This window comes from Protopterus annectens, chromosome 1.part0 (genome assembly GCF_019279795.1).
Source record: "Protopterus annectens isolate FY-2018-M chromosome 1.part0, PAN1.0, whole genome shotgun sequence".
Lineage (NCBI taxonomy): Eukaryota > Metazoa > Chordata > Ceratodontiformes > Protopteridae > Protopterus > Protopterus annectens.
In genome coordinates, this window is record NC_056725.1 from 1,430,559,825 (window position 1) to 1,430,578,163 (window position 18,339).

General features: G+C 44.8%; 1 protein-coding gene across 7 annotated transcripts in view; it reads right to left on the bottom strand.

Annotated features, from left to right (window-relative positions):
- The window catches only part of PUM2 (pumilio RNA binding family member 2), a 4,949,642-nt gene that overhangs the window by 89,310 nt on the left and 4,841,993 nt on the right, over positions 1-18,339 (bottom strand). The window lies entirely within an intron of this gene.

Sequence of the window (18,339 nt, forward strand, 5' to 3'; positions counted from 1 at the left end):
GGGGGAAGGTTGGCTTCCCCTGATTAAAGTAATAAGGTCTTCAGCCATTCTTATCATCTGTTTTTTAGGCATATAGGCCTGACCATGTGGTCTGAGCGTCGGTTTCCTAGGCATGGTTCGGGTTTTAGGCCTAGAAGAAGATGATGGTGTTGTTTTAATATGCAAGTCAGAAGGCCTGAATACACCCTCAGAAGCCGGTGCCTGCACAGTGGCTCCAGAACCATCCAAGGTAGAGACATCCGCAGATTCAACAGTTGAAGCATCTCACGGCATACCGAATGGGTCTCAGCAGAGGCCTGTGAATCTGAAGAAGCGGGTATCAGGGGCTGCGAAAGCTCCTCACTGAGTACCGGCGAACTGGCGACTAGCTTAGAAGCATCGTCGGCAGCTTTGGACCTAGGCGGTCTGTCTCTGTCTTTATCTTTGCATTTTTTCGGAATGTCAGTAGTCGGGTGGCTTACCGAAGACATATCTGGGTAATTGAAATGAGTACCAAAATATTTAGAAGCGAAAATATACCGCTGACGAATAGTTCGTGGTTTAAATAAGGCACAAAACCGACAGCGAGATACGTCGTGGTCAGGGCCTAGTCAAGGAATACAGTACGAATGAAAATCTTTACGAGGTATTTGCTTTCCACAAGAAATACAATTATTGACATCGGTTTAGAGCAAGAAAAAGTTTCCCCAACAGGGTACTTAGCTTTAGTCGAAGACTTCAGTTCTGAAACTTGAAAACAAAAATTTCAGGAGTCAGCCGACTGGCGCTTGCGAACTGCTTCTGCTTCGGGCACCGCAAGGCAAGAAAGACTGATGTAATGGCATCAGCTGCATGCTTTATACCCCTGACTACCTGACATCATGGAAGATGAGAAAGCAATCGACGCAGGACCCAAGACTTTGATAATCAGGCCGACTGCGGGTTACTGCAAGCAAATAACTGAAATGTGATGACTGCAACAGTGAAACACGAAGAACATCCAAACTTGTCGGGGCCAATAAGGAGTAATGATTACTTTGGTTCGCAACCGGATTGCTTTCTTCAGAAAATGCAGGATCAATGGAATTGGAGGACAGGCATAAAGCAGTCCCATGGGCCAATCGTGTGTGAATGCATGCCTCGGGGGTTACCCCTGAGGGGTGATCAGGGCAAAATAGCTTCTGCACTTGTAATTTATGGGCGAGGCGAACAAGTCGCAGCAAGACTGGCCCCAGTGATCGAATATCCTCAACGCCACTGAAGGATTGAGAGACCACTCGTGAGGCAGAGGGATACACCTGCTCAATTTGTCTGCAATAACGTTGGAATCCCCGAGAATGTGCATTGCTAACAGAAAGTGGTTGGAAGCTATCGCCCATTTCCAAATTCTCATGGCCTCCCGACACAGTGGTTAGGATTTGGTTCCTCCTTGCTTGTGGATGTAACAGACCACTGTCAGCATGAAAAATAATGAAGGGTTCCACAGCCGTAAGTGCTTGTAGCTTGGACACTCTTCTAGATGAAGTGATGGCCAGAAGCAAGGCTGTTTTCCAAGAGAGGAATTTTAACTCTGCTGATGCTGCAGGCTCAAAGGGGGGGGGGGGGGTAACGTGAGTTTTTCCAATACAAGGTTAAGGTCCCAAGCAGGGGTGGGGGCTCTTCTTGGTGGCCTTAAGTTGTTAGTCCCACTCTGGAACTGCTTGATGAGAGGGGTGAGAGAAGAGAGGTGGCTCAGTGCTGTAATGAGCAGAGATGGCAGAGGCATGGATCTTAATGGAGGAGAAGGACAGGCCTCTGTGGACTAGGTCTGCTAGGTAATACAAGATGAGAGATAAGGAGGGCAGTGCTGTATCTACTCCTTTAGTGTGAATCCAGGAACAATACCTTTTCCACTTGTCAGCATAGGACTTCCTTGTACTGGGTCATCTGGCTTCACATATGACATCCAGTACTTGCTTGCTTAGGCTGGCTACTGGAGGAGAATTCAAGAAATAAGCCAGGCTGCAAGGTTCAGGGTCTGCAATTGTGGATGCAAGAACTGTCCCTCCTGCTGTCAGTCGAGTTAGGAATTGGGGTAGGTGCCATGGGGGCACTGGTGACAGACTGCGCAGTAGTGGGTACCAGTGCTGGCGTGGCCAGTCTGGGGCAATCAGGATTGCCCTTGGTCTTTCCTTTCTTGAGTAATACTCTTGTAAGAAGAGGCAGAGGGGGAAATGCGTAGATTGAGAGATTTGTCTACTAGAAGGATAAAGCATCCACTTTCCAGGCCTTGCTGTGAGGTACCCTGGTGCAGAATTTGCTGAGCTGGTAGTTGTAGGGGAAGGCAAATAGGTCTACCTTCGGGGTGCCCCATTTTTGGGTCACAAGGCTGAAAGTGTTGTGGTTTAATTGCCACTTGTGTGGGTCTAGGAGATTTCTGCTCAAGTTGTCTGCCAGAGAGTTTTGGTTGGCTGGCAAGAATTGAGCTTGCAGATGAATATGCATGGCTGTGGCCGTGTTCCAAAGGGTCATGGCTAGCCTGCAGAGTGGGTAAGAGAGGGTTCCCCCCTGCTTGTTGATGTACCACATCACTGTGGTGTTGTCGGTTTTGATTACTAGGGGCCCCAGTGAGAGAAGAGATCTGAAAGCTGTCTGTGCTGAACAGCTAGCATCTCTTTTTGGTTGATGTGCAGATGAATCTGACTTGGGCTCCAGTGGCCCTGAATGCACCTGCCGTCCGTATCTGCACCCCAGGCATAATCAGATAGGTATGATAGTTTCCAGGTCCTGAGCATGTTGGCACCAAAGGCTTTTTAAGTACCATTGAAGTTTCCTCATATGCAGTCTGGCAAATGGACTTAGTAGAATGCAGGAGGCCATGAACCTTGCAGCCTGCAGGATTTTGCTTGTGGACAGCTGGGTTCGGGTGGCCATTTGAGCGAAGTAGCCTGTCAGGTCTGTTTTTCTGGAGTAAGGAATGCTACCTGGGTTGCTGTGTTCAAGCTTGCTCCCAGGAATACCAAGTTTTTGACTGGGGACTAGTTTGGATTTCTTTTCATTGATAGTGTACCCCAGGGAGGTTAGATGGTCCTTTACAAATGTCAGGTGCTGCAACAGCTTTTCCTGACTGCCTGAAATCAGGCAATCGTCCAAGTAGTGGTAAATTTGAATATCCCTCTGTCTGCAAAAGGCAATGGCTGGAGCCAGGCATTTCATGAAAACTCTGGAAGCAGTGTATAAGCCACAAAGGGAAGTGCAGAGAACTGATAATGCACAGATCCTGCTCTGAAACATAGATATTTCCTGCAGGAGTCCCTGATTGGGATCTGCAGATAGGTCTCTTTTAGGTCTAGGTTGGCTAACCTGGCATCTTTGGACAGCATAGGGAGAAGCTGCTGTAGGGTGAACATTTTTAATTTTGGTACCACCAGGAAGGTATTCAGAATGGATAGATCTAAGATTGGGTGCCAGGTGCAATCTTTTCTGGGTACCAGGAAAAGTCTGGAATAAAAACCATGGCCTATCTGTTCTGCAGGAACAGGCTAAATTGCCCTTATGGAGAGCAGGGACTGAACTTGGTTTTGTACCTCTGCCCACTGGTTTGTAGGAAGGTCTGGGGATCCTTTTGGGGTTGGCAGCGTGTGGAAATAACATTTTTACCCCTGGGATACTATGCTGAGGACCCATCAATCGACGGTGATGGAGCTCCAGTTTTTTGCATGGTGGGCAAATTTTCCTCCTAGGGGCACAAGCAATTGGGCAGAGGTGAGGAGAGGAGTTGAGAAGTCATTGTGAATTCTTTATGTAAGGAGGGTGGGGCTTAGCACTCCCTGTTTTAGAAGTGGATGTACTCCATTGCTTAGATCTCTGCATACCCTGAGACTGTAATCTGGGGGGTCTGTTTCCCCTGGGTCTAGGTTGAGATAGCCTTGAGGGGGCTGGAAAGGACTAATGTTTTGAGGGGCAATGCCTACTGAATCTTGGAGGCTGCACTTGCAAGAAATCTTTGACTGTCTGCATAGACTTAGCCTTTCCTTCCATCTTTTTTAAAACCTCTTCTGCTTTGGTGCCAAACAGATTGTCCTTGTTCAGAGGAGCATCCAATAAGTTTGATTTGACATGGGCTGGCAAGGTCTGCTCCTTAAGCCAGGCATGCCTTCTAAGTACAGAACCTGTGACTGCTACCCGGTAAGATACTTCTAGGGCGTCAAACTTACATTGCAGGGTATGCTTGCTGACTTGGCTTGCAGATTGCATAAGCTCCTGCAATTCTTTATTTTCTGCACAGTCAGCAAAGGTAGATAATTTTTGCTTATGTTCTATAGTATGTTGCTGATATTTCGGCATGTGGAACTGACAATTCAATGCTCTAATGGCGAGAGTTCCAGAGGTGTATATCTTTTTACCCCATCTGTCTAAAGCTCGGGAATCCCTGTCTGAGGGGGTGGGATTCTTAGCTGTAGTTGCATTTCTTCCTTTAGGTCCTTGGGATATGACCTCTGGGTCAGTAGTAGGATTTTTTAAGAGAAATTTGAGAGAGTCAGGGACTCTGTAGTACCTGTCAGGTTTCCTTGGAGCAGGGGGTAAAGTATCAGGAGTTAGACTGGATTCCATATAGACATCATCCACAACATCCAGTACAGGAGGGATAAGCCAATGGTCTGTGCCGTGGTAAATCTAAAAATTCCCCATCTCCGTTTTGGACTGAGGATAATCCAGGCATTCCCAAAGGAAATGCTCTCTCAAAGTATGTAGGGTTTCACCAAAAGAAAAATCCTCTGGAGGGGAGGCAGAAGGAATGGATTCCTCTGCATCTGAATCCACATAGGCAGATGGGGGCATATCTTCATATTCAGAAACCTCAGAGTCGTTGGATGCTTGGTCAGATAAAGCTGCTAGGGACAAGTCTCTTTTTCTTTTAGCAGTGGAAGGCCGACTTCCCCTAATCAGCATGATCAAGTCTTGTGCCATTTTAAGCATCTGAGATTGTGGCAAGGAAGCAGGCGTTTGAGTTTGAGTCGTTTTTTTAGGCGTAGCTCGTACTCTTGGCCTTAGAAACTCGGTAGTTTTAGAAAGAATTGAAGATGCGAAATAAGTCGTCTGTTTGTGTCGAACATTGGTAGTGAGAAGAACTTCTTCAGAAGCCAGTGCCTGCTCAGCAGCTCCGGACCCATCCAAGGTAGAGACAGCTGCAGGATCCATAGTCAGGGAAGAGTCTCGAGGCATACCGGACTCCAAACGGGTCTCAGCAGTGGCATGTGAATCCATCGAAGCGGGCATCAGGGGCTGCAAAAGCGCCTCACTGAGTACCGGTGAACTGGCGACTACCTTAACGAAAGTGTCGTCGGCAGTTTTGGACCTGTGCATTTTGTCTCTGTCTTTATCCTTATGTTTTTTCAGAAGATTGGTAGTCAGATGGCTTACCAAAGCCATTTCGGAATACGGAGATCGAGAACGAAAGTATTTAGCAACAGTAAGGGCCCGACAATGAACAGTTCGGTCGTTGAACAAAGCACAAAACTGACAGCGGGGTACGTCTTGGTCTGGGCCTAAACAGGTGATGTAGTAAGAAAGGAAATCTCGGTGTGGTATATGCTTTTCACAGGCGAGACAATTAACTTTTTCTGACATTGGTTAGAGCAAGAAAAAAGGATCCCCAACAGGGACTTAGCTTTAGAAGACTTCAGGATGATTCAATTTCGGAAACGAAAACACATTTAGCAGCAGACCGGCATTCGAGCAAACTGCTTCTGCTTTTGGATCCTCAGCAAGAAAGACTGATGTAATGGCGTTGGCTGCCTGCTTTTATACCTCTGACGACCTGACGTCAGTCTTGAAGTGACAGCAGCCGATCCTATAAATACTAAGCCTCTGGTATTCGGGCCAACTGAGGGCTACCCCCTGGCAGGCTAACCCAAAGTGTGATGACTGCAACAGTGAAACATGAAGAACATATTCATTAGTTTGACAAACTTGTTCAATATACTGAGGTCCAAAATGGGTCTCCAGTTTTCTGTTTTCTTTGGCACTAAAAAGAATCTTGAGTAGAAGACAGAGCCTCTCTCTGGTCTGGTGGGACTAATTGGAGGACTCTTTTTTGTAGCAGCTTTAAAATCTCTTGAGCTGTGCATTCCCTTTGACTGGGTGGAACGTCAAGAATATATGTTTTGGAGTATTGGGATACAAACTAAAGGGAATGTGATCGCTTCTGGTGATTATCTGCTGCATCCAGGAATCTGAGGTGATATTTAGCCAGGCATGCAGGTGCAGTGAAAAACGTCCCGCGACTGCTTCCACAGGAAAGCCATCGGGCTGCTCCTCAAGAGCGCCGGTCAGGCTGGCCAGAGAAAGAATCTCTGGATCCCTGATTACGAGGACCTCCCTTGCCCCGAAAGGGGCGCCTTCTGAAAGAGTTACCCCCTCTGGCCCGTGAGGCATACTTGCCATGTGTGTCGGGGAAAGAGCTCTGGGATTTTTTTGTGCCACATCTTTTCAATCCTCTGATTCCTGGAGAAGTATCGTTGAGGATTAGAAAAACGTACACTTACAGCAGACAGAGTCTTACCGTCTTGCTCACACCTGGCCAATGTCTTTTACTTTGGGTCCGAAAAGGGAGGATGGTTCGAATGGAGTGTCGAGAAAGCAAGCCTTGAAGGGATCCGCGAAGTCACATAGGCGCATCCAGGCATGACATCTCATGACAATGCCTGTATCCACTGATCTAGCTGCCCTTTTGGTTGCATGTGAGATCAACCTCATGGATGAGTTACAGATGGATTCCGGGATCGCTAAAGTACAGTTGTGTACACTTACGATAAATGTAGATGATAGAGTGTATTCACTGTTGCAGTCATTACATATGGGTAATCCTGCTGGCAGGATGCCCTCAGTCGGCCTGAATTCCAAAGTCCTGGGTCCTGCGTCAGCTGCTGTCACCCCTTCCCTGACGTCAGGGGTATAAAAGATGAGGCCGACGCCATTTTCTTTAGTTTTTCTTGCCCCAGATGATATATATATATATATATATACATATATATATATACATACATACATACACACATATATATATATATATATATATATATATATATATATATATAAATAAATACATGCACCAATATAAACTTTACCTTCCTCTACAAGCAAATACACCACATAGGTTGTATAAATCAAAGAAGGAAAGATAGGTTCCATCAGAAGAAAAGGGGGATGGCGGGAGGGTAACCTGGACTGCAACAGTGAATACACTCGAACATCAACATTTACAGTAAGTGTACACAACTGTACTATGTTCTTCGTGTTTCACTGTTGCAGTCATTACATTTAGGTAGAGTCCCAAAGCTATGGTTGGGAGGCTGGCACTAAACAGTGTTAGGAGCGGCTATGAGGCCCTGCAGAACTGCAGTGGCAAAGCCTGCCCTGGATTTAGAGTAGAGTGGCAGATGATAGTGCTTTGTAAAGGTGGGCACTGAACTCCAAGTAGCAGCCTCTAAAATGTCCTTGGTTAGTACTCCCCTGAGAAAGGCTGAAGTGGCTGCAGCTCTGGTTGAATGTGGCCTAATGCCCTTGGACACTGGCTTGCCATGGTGTAAGTAGCAGAAAAGAATGCAGTGGCCTATCCACTTTGAAATAGTCTGCTTTGAGATAGCTTTTCCTCGTGATCCTGAAGCATATGCCACTAGTAATTGCTCTGTCTTTCTAAAAACTTTGGTTCTGTCCAAGAAGAATCTAAGCTGCCTGTGTACGTCCAAAGAATGCAGAATTATCTCCCCCTTGTTCTGTGGATTTGGATAAAAAGTTGGCAGATGATTAGTTTGGTTAAGAGCCACACTGGACACTACCTTAGGAATAAATGTTGGGTTTGTCCTCAGAGAGACCCTGTCTGGATAAAAAATGATAAAAGGTTCCACAGCCATGGGTACCTGTAGCTCTGAAACTCGTTTTGCAGAAGTTATTGCTAGGAGCAGAGCTGTTTTCCAAGATAAAAACTTTATATCGGCAGTAGCACTTGGCTCAAAAGGAGGCAGGGTGAGATTTTCCAAGACATAGTTGAGGTCCCATGCAGGCATTGGTGATCTCCTTGGAGGCCTTAAATTTTTGGCTCCTCTGAGGTACTGTTTTAATAAGGGATGAGAAGAGATTGGTGGCTCTGCATTGTAATGAGCAGAGATGGCAGAGGCATGAATTTTAATAGATGAAAAGGATAGGCCTTTGTCCAGCATCTCAGTTAAGTATTGTAAAATCTGAGGAATATTTGGCACAGCTGTATCAGTTCCTTGTGCCTGGTTCCAAGCACAGAATCTCTTCCATTTTCCAGCGTAAGATTTTCTAGTACTAGGCCTTCTGGCTTCCAAAATGACATTCATCACAGCTTTACTGAGAGGTGTGTTTTGTATGACTACATTATCTGCCATGCTGCCAGGTTTAAAGTCCTGAGTTGTTTGTTTTGCTGGGACAGTAGATGAGGTATTTGAGGTAAGCTCCAAGCTGGGCATTAAGACAAGTTCCTTAGTATTGGATATCAGTACTGGAGGGGCCAGTCTGGGGCAATTAGTATCATCTTTGGCTTCTCCTGTATGGCCTTTAGGAGTACCTTGGGGAGGAGAGGCAGTGGGGGAAAGGCATATACTGACAGGTTTTTCCATCTGAAAGATAGGGCGCCCACTTTCCATGCTTGTCTGTGATAAATCCTTGTGCAGAATCTTTTTAGTTGGTAGTTGTGAGGAGAGGCAAAAAGATCTATGTCCGGGCATCCCCATTTTCCTTGTTATCATGCTGAAGACTTGTGGATCCAGTTGCCACTCGTGGGGATCCATGAGGTTTCTGCTTAGATCGTCTGCCAGTGTATTTTTCCTTCCTGGCAGGAATTGTGCCTGCAGATGTACTTGGTAAGTCAATGCTGTGCCCCACAAAGTCATGGCTAGTCTGCAAAGGGGGTAAGAATGTGTGCCCCCCCCTGCTTGTTTATATACCACATGACCGTGGTGTTGTCTGTCTTTATCAGTAGTTGTCCCGGAAGAAGTAGGTCCTTGAAGGCTGTCAGAGCATTCTGAACAGCTAGCATCTCTTTTTGATTGATATGTAGATGGATTTGGTTTGAAGTCCATGTGCCCTGAGTGCATCTTCCTGCCATGTGGGCCCCCCAGGCATAATCTGATGCATCCGTTGTTAGTGTCTGCCTGGCAGGGGGTAATGTGAATGACTGTCCCTTGTTTTGGTGATAAGCCTTTGCCCACAATCGAAACTCCTGTTGCAGGCAGGGAATGAGAGTAATCATAGTTTCCAGGCTGTGGCAATGTTGAGTCCAAACACTTTTTAGGCACCATTGAAATTTCCTCATACGCAGTCTTGCATATGGAATTAGTAGGATGCAGGATGCCATGAAGCCCAAAGCCTGCAGAATTTTTCTAGCAGATAACTGGGCCTTTGTTGCCAACATTTTGAAATAGGTAGTCAGTTGCCTTTGTTTGTCTGGTGTGAGATAAGCCATCTGGGCAGTTGTATTTAAGCTTGCACCCAGGAATATTATCTCTTGAGAGGGTACTAGTTTTGATTTCTTTTCGTTGACTGTGTACCCTAGACATGTTAGAAGTCTTTTCACAAACGCCAAATGCTGTAGAAGAATGTCCTTATTCTCTGCAAGACAGTCGTCCAAGTAAAAATATATTTGTATTCCTCTTTGTCTGCAAAATGCAATTACTGGTGCCAGGCACTTTGCAAAGACCCTGGGCGTAGTAGATAAGCCAAAGGGCAGTGCAGATAATTGGTAATGCATTGAGCCAGCCTTGAATCTGAGGTATCTTCTGCATATTTGTCTGACTGGGACATGCAGGTATACCTCTTTTAGGTCTAAAGTCACAAGCCAAGCGTTCTTGCCCAGCATGGGCAGAAGCTGCTGCAAAGTCACCATCTTGAATTTTGGTATATCCAGGAATGTGTTCAGAATAGATAGGTCCAGTATTGGCCTCCAGGCCTTGTCCTTTCTGGGTACCAAGAACAGTCTTGAGTAAAATCTTTGTCTCTGCTCTTGCTCTGGTACTTGTTGAATGACCCCCATGTCCATGAGGGATGAGACTTGTTTTTTGTGCCTCTGCCCATTGATTTTTTGTCAGGTCTGGCCAGCCGTTTGCCTTTGGCAGGGTATGGAAATGGAACTTGTAGCCTTGTGACATGATATTTAGAACCCATTTGTCCTGGGTTATTATGTGCCAATTTTTAGAAAAAAGTGCTAATTTTCCCCCTAAGGGTGCTGCCAGGAGATAAGTGCTTGGTGCAGGCAGGGGGAAGTCATTGGGTCTGTTTCCTGTATGGTTGTGATTTGTCTTCTCCAACTTTGGAGGTAGAAGCACCCCATTGCTTTGACCTGTATGATCCTTGTGCCTGGGATCTGCCTCTAGGGCATCTGGATCTGTCCCTTTGAGGTCTGTCTAACACAGGAAAGGACCAATTCTTTGTTGGCCAGTGACTACTAAACCTAGGTGGCTGTACTTGTAAAAAATCTTTGACAGTTTGCATAGATTTAGCTTTGTCCTCCATTTTCTTTAACACCTATTCTGCCTTAACACCAAACAAAGTATCATGCTGTAAAGGTGCATCTAATAATTTAACTTTGACATGATCAGGCAGACTTTGTTCCTTTAACCAAGCATGCCTCCTAATTACAGAACCTGTAACTGCAGCCCTGCAGGAGGCCTCCAAAGAATCAAAACCACATTGCAAAGTATGCTTTCCAACTTGTTCAGCTGCATGCAATAAATCCTGCATTTCCTTGTTTTCTGCACATTCAGAGTTTAACATTTTCTGTTTAAGCAATGCCATGACATGTTGCTGATATTTCAGCATATGAAACTGACAAGTTTAAGACCCTTATAGCCAAGGTAGCAGATGTGTATACCTTTTTTCCCCATCTATCCAGTGCCCTAGAATCTCTGTCAGAGGGGGTAGGCTTGTTTGCAGAGGAAGCCTTAACTCCTTTGGGACCCTGTGAAATAGTTTCTGGGTCTGCAGCAGGGTTTTTAAAAAGGAATTTATGAGAGTCAGGAACCCTGTAATATCTGTCAGGCTTAACAGGAGCTGGAGGTAAGGAGTCAGGGGTAAGACTAGACTCCGAAAACACAATCTACAATGTCTAACACAGGAGGAATAGCTAGTGGCCTGTGTTGAGGTAGTAAAAAAAAATCCCTGAGCCTCTTTTTAGATTCCAAAAAATCTTGGCTCTCCCAGTGGAAATGCTCCCTCATGGTATGCAAGGTTTCCCCAAAAGAATAGTCTTTTGGAGGAGAAGCTGACGGTATAGATTCTGCAGCATCAGACTCCTCATAGGGGGGAAGAGAATATTCCTGATCAGAAGAAATGGAAACTTGATCTGAAGATTCATAGTCAGTCTCTTGCCTAGGCCTCTTATCAGGAGGGGGATGGGAACCCCTGATCAAGGTAATCAAGTCTTTGGCCATTTTGAGCATCTGTTTTTTCGGCATAGAGGCCTGACCACGTGGCTCTTGAGTTTCTTTCTTTGCTTTAGAAGGTGCTTTAGTCTTTGCTTTTGAAGCTGAAGTCGGTTTAATGTAAAGATGTTTAGGTCTGAATACACCCTCAGAAGCTGGTGCTCAGCGGCTCTGAACCCATCTGAAGGAATAGTATCCGATTCTCCAATACCTTGAGTTTCCAGCGGCATGGCCAACTCCACGTGGGAGTCGGTAGCGGCCTGTGACTCTAAAGTAGCGGGCGTCAGGGGCTGAGAAAGAGCCTCACTGAGAACCGGCTACTGGCTTAGGAGAAGCTTCGTCGCCGGTTTTGGGCCTCGGTTGTCTCTCTCTCTCATTTTCTTTGCGTTTTTTGTGAACTCCGGTAGTCGGATGGCTATCCGACGACATTTCTGGATAATTAAACCGGCGTCCAAAATAGATTAAAGCAAAATCATACAGATGCTTAATAGTGCATTGGTTAAATCTAGCACAAAACTGACAACCAGAAACGTTGTGATCAGGGCCTAGGCAAGGAATACAGTAAGAATGAAAATCCTTATGAGGCATTTGCTTTCCACAAGAAATACAATGATTTACTTTTTCTGACAGCAGTCTGGAGCAAGAAAAAAGTTTCCCCAACGGGGTACTTAGCTTTATTGAAAACTTTGGATCTGAAACTCTAACAAGAAAATCTCAGGAGTCAGCCGACCGGCACTTGCGAACTGCTTCTGCTTCGGGCACCCCGAAGCAAGAAAGACTGAAAAAAACGGCGTCGGCCGCATCTTTTATACCTCTGATGACCTGACGTCAGGGAAGGGGCGACAACAGCCAACGCAGGACCCAGGACTTTGGAATTCAGGCCGACTGAGGGCAGCCTGCCAGCAGGATTACCCAAATGTAACGACTGCAACAGTGAAACATGAAGAACATCTGCGAGGCCATCTTGTCCCAAACCTCGTCAGACACAGCTCCTGCTAGTGTTCCAGAGAGCTCCGAAATTAGGTCTCTCTGGAGCCTAGTGAAATGTGCCAGACAGTTTAACGGCCAAATGGCAAAGGTTTAAGAGCCGAACTTCTGCTTCCCTAACCTGTCCAACGTCCGAACCTTCTTTTTGGGGGGGATGGACAGAGTGGCTCTCGGCAAGCTCCTTTTTTGTAGCCACTGCCACCACCATAGCGTCTACAGCCAAACATTTCGTCCAATGGGGATTATTTTCAAAAGGACATAAAAATTTATCAGGTCTCCGGGGGATGGACTTGATGGAGTTGGGTTTCTTCCAAGTGCGCTGCATGACAAGCTGGACGAGCTCATCGGCAGGCGGGTCACCCAGGTGGTAGAGGGAGTACAGAAAGCCTGCAAGAACACGGACTCCCTGGAGGATGGATTAGTGGATTTCCAATCCCCTCACTGCTTCAAAATTTCCAGGATGTCTCCAAAAGAGACATCTTCAAGAGGGGATTTTGGGGATCCTTCCCCTTTATCGTAATTCGTGCCTTCCATGATAGGGAGAGTCAATGTGCTTCCTCTTGCATGACCTCTTTCAAGGAACCTCCTTGGTGGGGGCTTCCGAGGAGGACCTGGGAGAGGGTGCTCCCTGCTCGAGGGTCTCTTGCGGCTCCCATACCCAGTGTCCTGGAGTGGCAGACTGTGTCAACTGTGGTCTAGGGGGTGAGAGTATAGAGTGATCCGATGCCTGTGGAACCAGCTGTGAGCCTACAGAGGATAGTGGCCTTTCCATCGCCTCAAAAGTGCACCCGCCTGAAGAGGGAAGGGAGCCCGAAACTGAGAAGGCCATCCTCGGGACCGGGGTCACACCTTGCTCTGACAGACCTGCCAGACCTGCCTCCAGGAGTGGAACCTCAAGGGAACTTGGCTCCGTCGCCAACATAGGGACCATAGAGCACGGTGCCGTAGAGGAGACTGTCGCCAGGCTAGGACCTCCGATGCCAATGGAACAGTCATGACCCCGAGGATAGCTCAGATCTGAGGGAGTCGAAGTCCATAGGGAAAGCATTGGTGCCGCAGACGAGGGTGCTGTGAGTGCCGTGCCAGCTGGTACCGGAAGAAGCATCGGATCGGAGGGCTTCTGAACAGAGAGGGTTGGAGGAGAATAAGATAAGAGTCTGTGGCAAAATCTCCCCTGTTCCAAAAGGGATAGGTGGTTTGTCAAGTGGGGACAATCTCCTAGCCATCAAGAGTTGATCCACAAGTCTGACCACGTCTAATTCTGAAAGGCTCCTGGATGATCTGGTGGATATCCCCGACGGGGAGTTTGGGCACTCTAAAAAGGGACTGTATGGCTGCCCATAGAAAGGATCCATCGATGGGGAGTATCTGGTCCTAGGTACTGTCTCACCCTTTGATGCTGAGGTCATTGGATCCTCAGACAATGCAGTTGGGAGGGGGGGGGGAGTGACCGGCACTGGAATTCCTATTGTTTGGGCCGAAGGGAAAGTTTCATCAGATGCAGCTGTTGTCGGAACCGTGACCAACGGAACTGGTGACACTGGTGCCGAGATAGTCATCACAGCATCTAGTTTAGTAGTCGGCACCAAAAAAGTAGATTCCAGTACTGGTGTCGAAGACAGTGAAGGCTATTTTGAAGTCAAAATCTTTTTAAGTTCCACAGACGGCACCGAAGTAGGGGTCTGATGCCTTGGTACCGGTGGAATAATCGACAATTTTGGGATTTTTGTTCTAGGGTCTAAAGATTCGGGAGCTAAGTGGACAGACAGGCTCCTTTTTTTATGTTCTTTACATAGGAGGGGGGAAACCCCTCCAACGCAGAAAGAGCATCCGAGAAAGGAGACAAGCAAATCCTTCAAAATTAATTTATTCTCTCTTTCGTTCAAGGTCCTGGTACTAAAACCTGCACAAACAGAGCAAGGAGGTTGAATGGATAAATGTTCCACATTTAAACAATAGACACATGAGGAATGTGGTGTCTGAGTTAGGCATTTTACGAGCACACTGGTCACAAGCTTTAAAACCAGTAGTGCCCTTCTTGTCCGCCATATTGTCAACTGCTCAAAACACCACAATAATCAGAAATATCGCACTAATAACGATCCAACCAAAATGATGTTACCAAGAAAAAACAAACACAACCCAAAAACCAGGCTTATAGTAAAGGGAAAGTAGGAAAAGAGAAGAAAAGGGTACCAACAATGGTATACCAAGAATACCACAAAGGTAAGGGTGGGACAACCAATGATGGTAGGAAAGAATACCAATGAAATTTGTAAGGAAGGAGGCACTTTATCACAGCAGAAGTGAAAAGGGGATATCAAACAAAGAACAAAAGGTTCAGAAACCTACAAGCTCACTAAAATAGTAACAAATTAGAGACTTAGCTGCAAAATAATGGCTTGACACATCCTGACGAGTATGCAACAAACATGATCTTAGGTAATGGGGGAGAGAGGCACTATGGGTAGTCTTAGCACAAGAGTTTTGGCTGACGTGAACTCGGTATATTGTCCAGAGTCCCATCAGTAAGGAATGAATGAAGATTAACAACATCAGCTCACCAGTTGCTGGGTTGGCTTTTAAATAATAAATGTATATCCTGTAATATCATAATATATAGAAACCAAAACAAAAGGATGGCTAAGTATTTCTTTAGTTGGTGGCATGTGGACACACAGTTGTACTGGCAACTTCTCACGCTTAGCAGACTTGCCTAATAAACAGATCTCTGCAAGCATGCTCTTTATTAATGAATCTTCTGCAAAGTAAAACATATAAATATCATATTAAGTTGAAGAATTCATTATTTTGAGGTTAGTCCCTAGAAATGGAGTGGAGGGAGCTCCCATTTTCTCTATGAGATTAGCCTGAATAAGGATATTGCAACTTGATGCATATTTGTGTGGACAGCATTAAAAAGAAAATACTTGCCTGTTCACATATGGGATCTTCAGACTGCAATACAAATGGGAACTGGGTCAAAATGTTTAAAGGCTCAGTAACAGAGAATTACTTTCTTCGATTTACACTCTAATAAAGGGTATGAATATATTTTTACTGTTTTATATTGCTCTACGTATTTAATGATGACTGCACTACTTAAATTATAAGTATTTAACTACTTCAAGATATCAACAAAAAAGGAGAGTCTTTGCAGACTTTCTCCTGGGTAGTTTGAGACCTGAATGTTTAATCTAGGCTGCTGCTTGATTAAAACAGAATAAAGCAAATAATGTAACAAGCATCAAGAATAAATTTCAATGGCAGGCTTCCACAGCAAATAAGACAATGAAAGGGACACCAAAACAGGGATGCCCCCTGTCATCATTACTGTTTGCTTTATATCTGAAACCTTTCGCACAGAAGATTATGCAGTTTGGTATAAGGGACTGGAAAACGTGCTAAGAAACAAAAAATAACCTTATTTGCTGACAATGCAATAATATTTTTAACTAGAGCAGAGTGCGTAATACCAATATTATTTTCTATAATGAGCAAGTACACATACATGGCTGAATATAAAATGAATGAGGAAAAAACAATGGTCCTATGCATAAACTTCTTACCTTCAATCAATATTTTACAGACCTAACCTTATCAATGGAGCCATTTAGAATGAAAGACCCCTCTTCTAGTTCTTTTCTCTCTCCTGTAATATTCAATACTCAAATAGAGTTGGTGTAGACTTTGATTTCCATTTTCTAGCAATTCTTTTTTTTGGTAGCCAAAGAATTAAACTTAACAAGGCCTTACTATGTCTAGGCAATTCAGATCCTGTATCCCAGCTCAAAAGAATAATTTTCTTATTTACCATTTGCTCACCCAAATTTTATGATATAGTACTCTGTAGGGAATTTTTTTTAATCTGCAAACTCATTACACTCCCAAAAAGTGCAGTTGTGGAAAAACTTACTGTAACAGTAAATGTCCTTCGCTTCACTGCTGCATTATTCTTCACAGTAGGGATCTCCTGCAAAGGATGGTCTAAAGTCTGGCCAGTATACCAAAGCCCACACGTACTCTCCCCATACAGGATGCAAAGCATAAAGGCAATTTACAGACACTGTTACCCAGAACTGAACTGCCCCAGAAGAGAACAGTCTCCGTAGGACAAAAAAGACTATGCATATCGATAAGGAGAAAATGCAGACGGAACAGTGTCCCTTGGTCTCAAGGAGGGGAACCAAAACTAAATCCAAAAGAAAAGAAGAGGCTGGAGGGATGAATACTGCAACAATGAAGAAAAAGGGCATCAACTGTTGTAGGGAGAGTACAAAAGCTCAAGAAAAGGACTGGGAGGTGGATGGCTGGCACAAGCCCTCAACAAGCCCATGAAGAATGGCTCAAGCAAAATTTGCTCTGGCCCTGGAAACCACGCTCAATTTATAATGTTTAGTAAAGGTATGTACTGAAGACCAAGCAGCAGCTTCAAGGATGGAATTGGTGTCCAATCCCTTGAAAAATGCACCAGAAGAAGCAACAGATCTAGTGGAATGAGTTCTAACAAAAGCAAACAGAGATTTGCCATGAACAGAACAACAAAAAGAAATGGCCATAGATATCCAGGAGGAGATGGTTTGCTTAAAAACTGCCAAACCCAGTGTCCTGAGATGACAAGAAACAAAAAAGCTAGCTAGATTTACAAATGACCTTAGCTTTATCCAAATAATACTTGAGCTGTCTGTGCAAACCCAACGTATGTAGGATCCTCTCACTAGCAACTGAGGAGAAGGAAGAACGGTTGAACTGACCGATTCAAAGACAACTCTCTGACCACTTTGAGCATAAAAGTATTAGTACAAAGGGATACTCAAGGATGGCCATAAGGGCTTGAAGCTCAGAAACCCTCTGAGCAGAACAGCAAGTAATAAAACAGTCTTCCAGTTACAATGCTGGGGGAGACCGAACCTGCAGGCTCAAAAGGAGACTGGGTCATTTTTTCTAAAACAAAATCAGGATCCCAAGGAGGAGGAACAGGGTCCCTTGGGGGCTTAAGATGCAGGATGCCTTTAAAAGAAACCCCACCATTGAACTAAAAAATCTTTTTTTTTTTTTTACTCTGTTTCCTGACCTATTTTAACACCTGAAAATCATGCTAGGTGCTTTATTTGTAATTTTAGCCTGTTTTCCACAACATGGCTACAGATGGGGCTTGATGTACCGATGTGATCTTGTTATCCCTCAACCATTTCTCTTTCTCATAATGCTTTGTATGACTCATGCCAGACATAAGAAAGCAACTAAATTCCCATGCCACTGACATATAATGGCATTTGTGTGAGTCACTGTTACCTTTTTTATTTTCTGTAAAAAGACTGCTTCTTTTCTGTCTCTAATCACTCTCATTTATGCTTGGTTTACAGCTTATTTTACACTATACTTAGAAGTTATCTAGCTACAGCCAGAAAAGTAGCTAAATTGCTGGCCTTTGTTCAAGGTTTGCTTTTGTAGTCCAAGAGGAATTGATTCTGCAAGGGTCTGTCAGTGCAGTGACAGTTTTAACACCTCTGCAGTAGTGTGGAGGGAGGGGACTGTCAATTCCTCTTGGACTACAAAAGAAAACCCTAAGCAAAGGCCAGCAATTTAGCAACTTTTCTAAGTACATTATAAAACAAGCTCTGAGCCAAACATAAATGAAGGTGATTAGAGATAGAAAAAAAGCAGTCTTTTTACAGAAAGTAAAAAAGATAACAGTAACTCACACAAATCCCACTATACATCAATGGCATGGGAATTCACAGTTACTTCCTTATGTCTGGCATGAGTCACACAAAGCATTATGGGAAAGAGAAAGGGTTGAAGGAGAACAGGATTATGTTGCTACATCAAGCCCCATTGGTAGCCATGTTGTGGAAAACAGGCTAAAATTACAAATACAGCACTTAGAGTGATTTTGAGGTGTTAAAATAGGTCAGAAAACAAAGAGTGAAAAAAAAAACAGATTTTT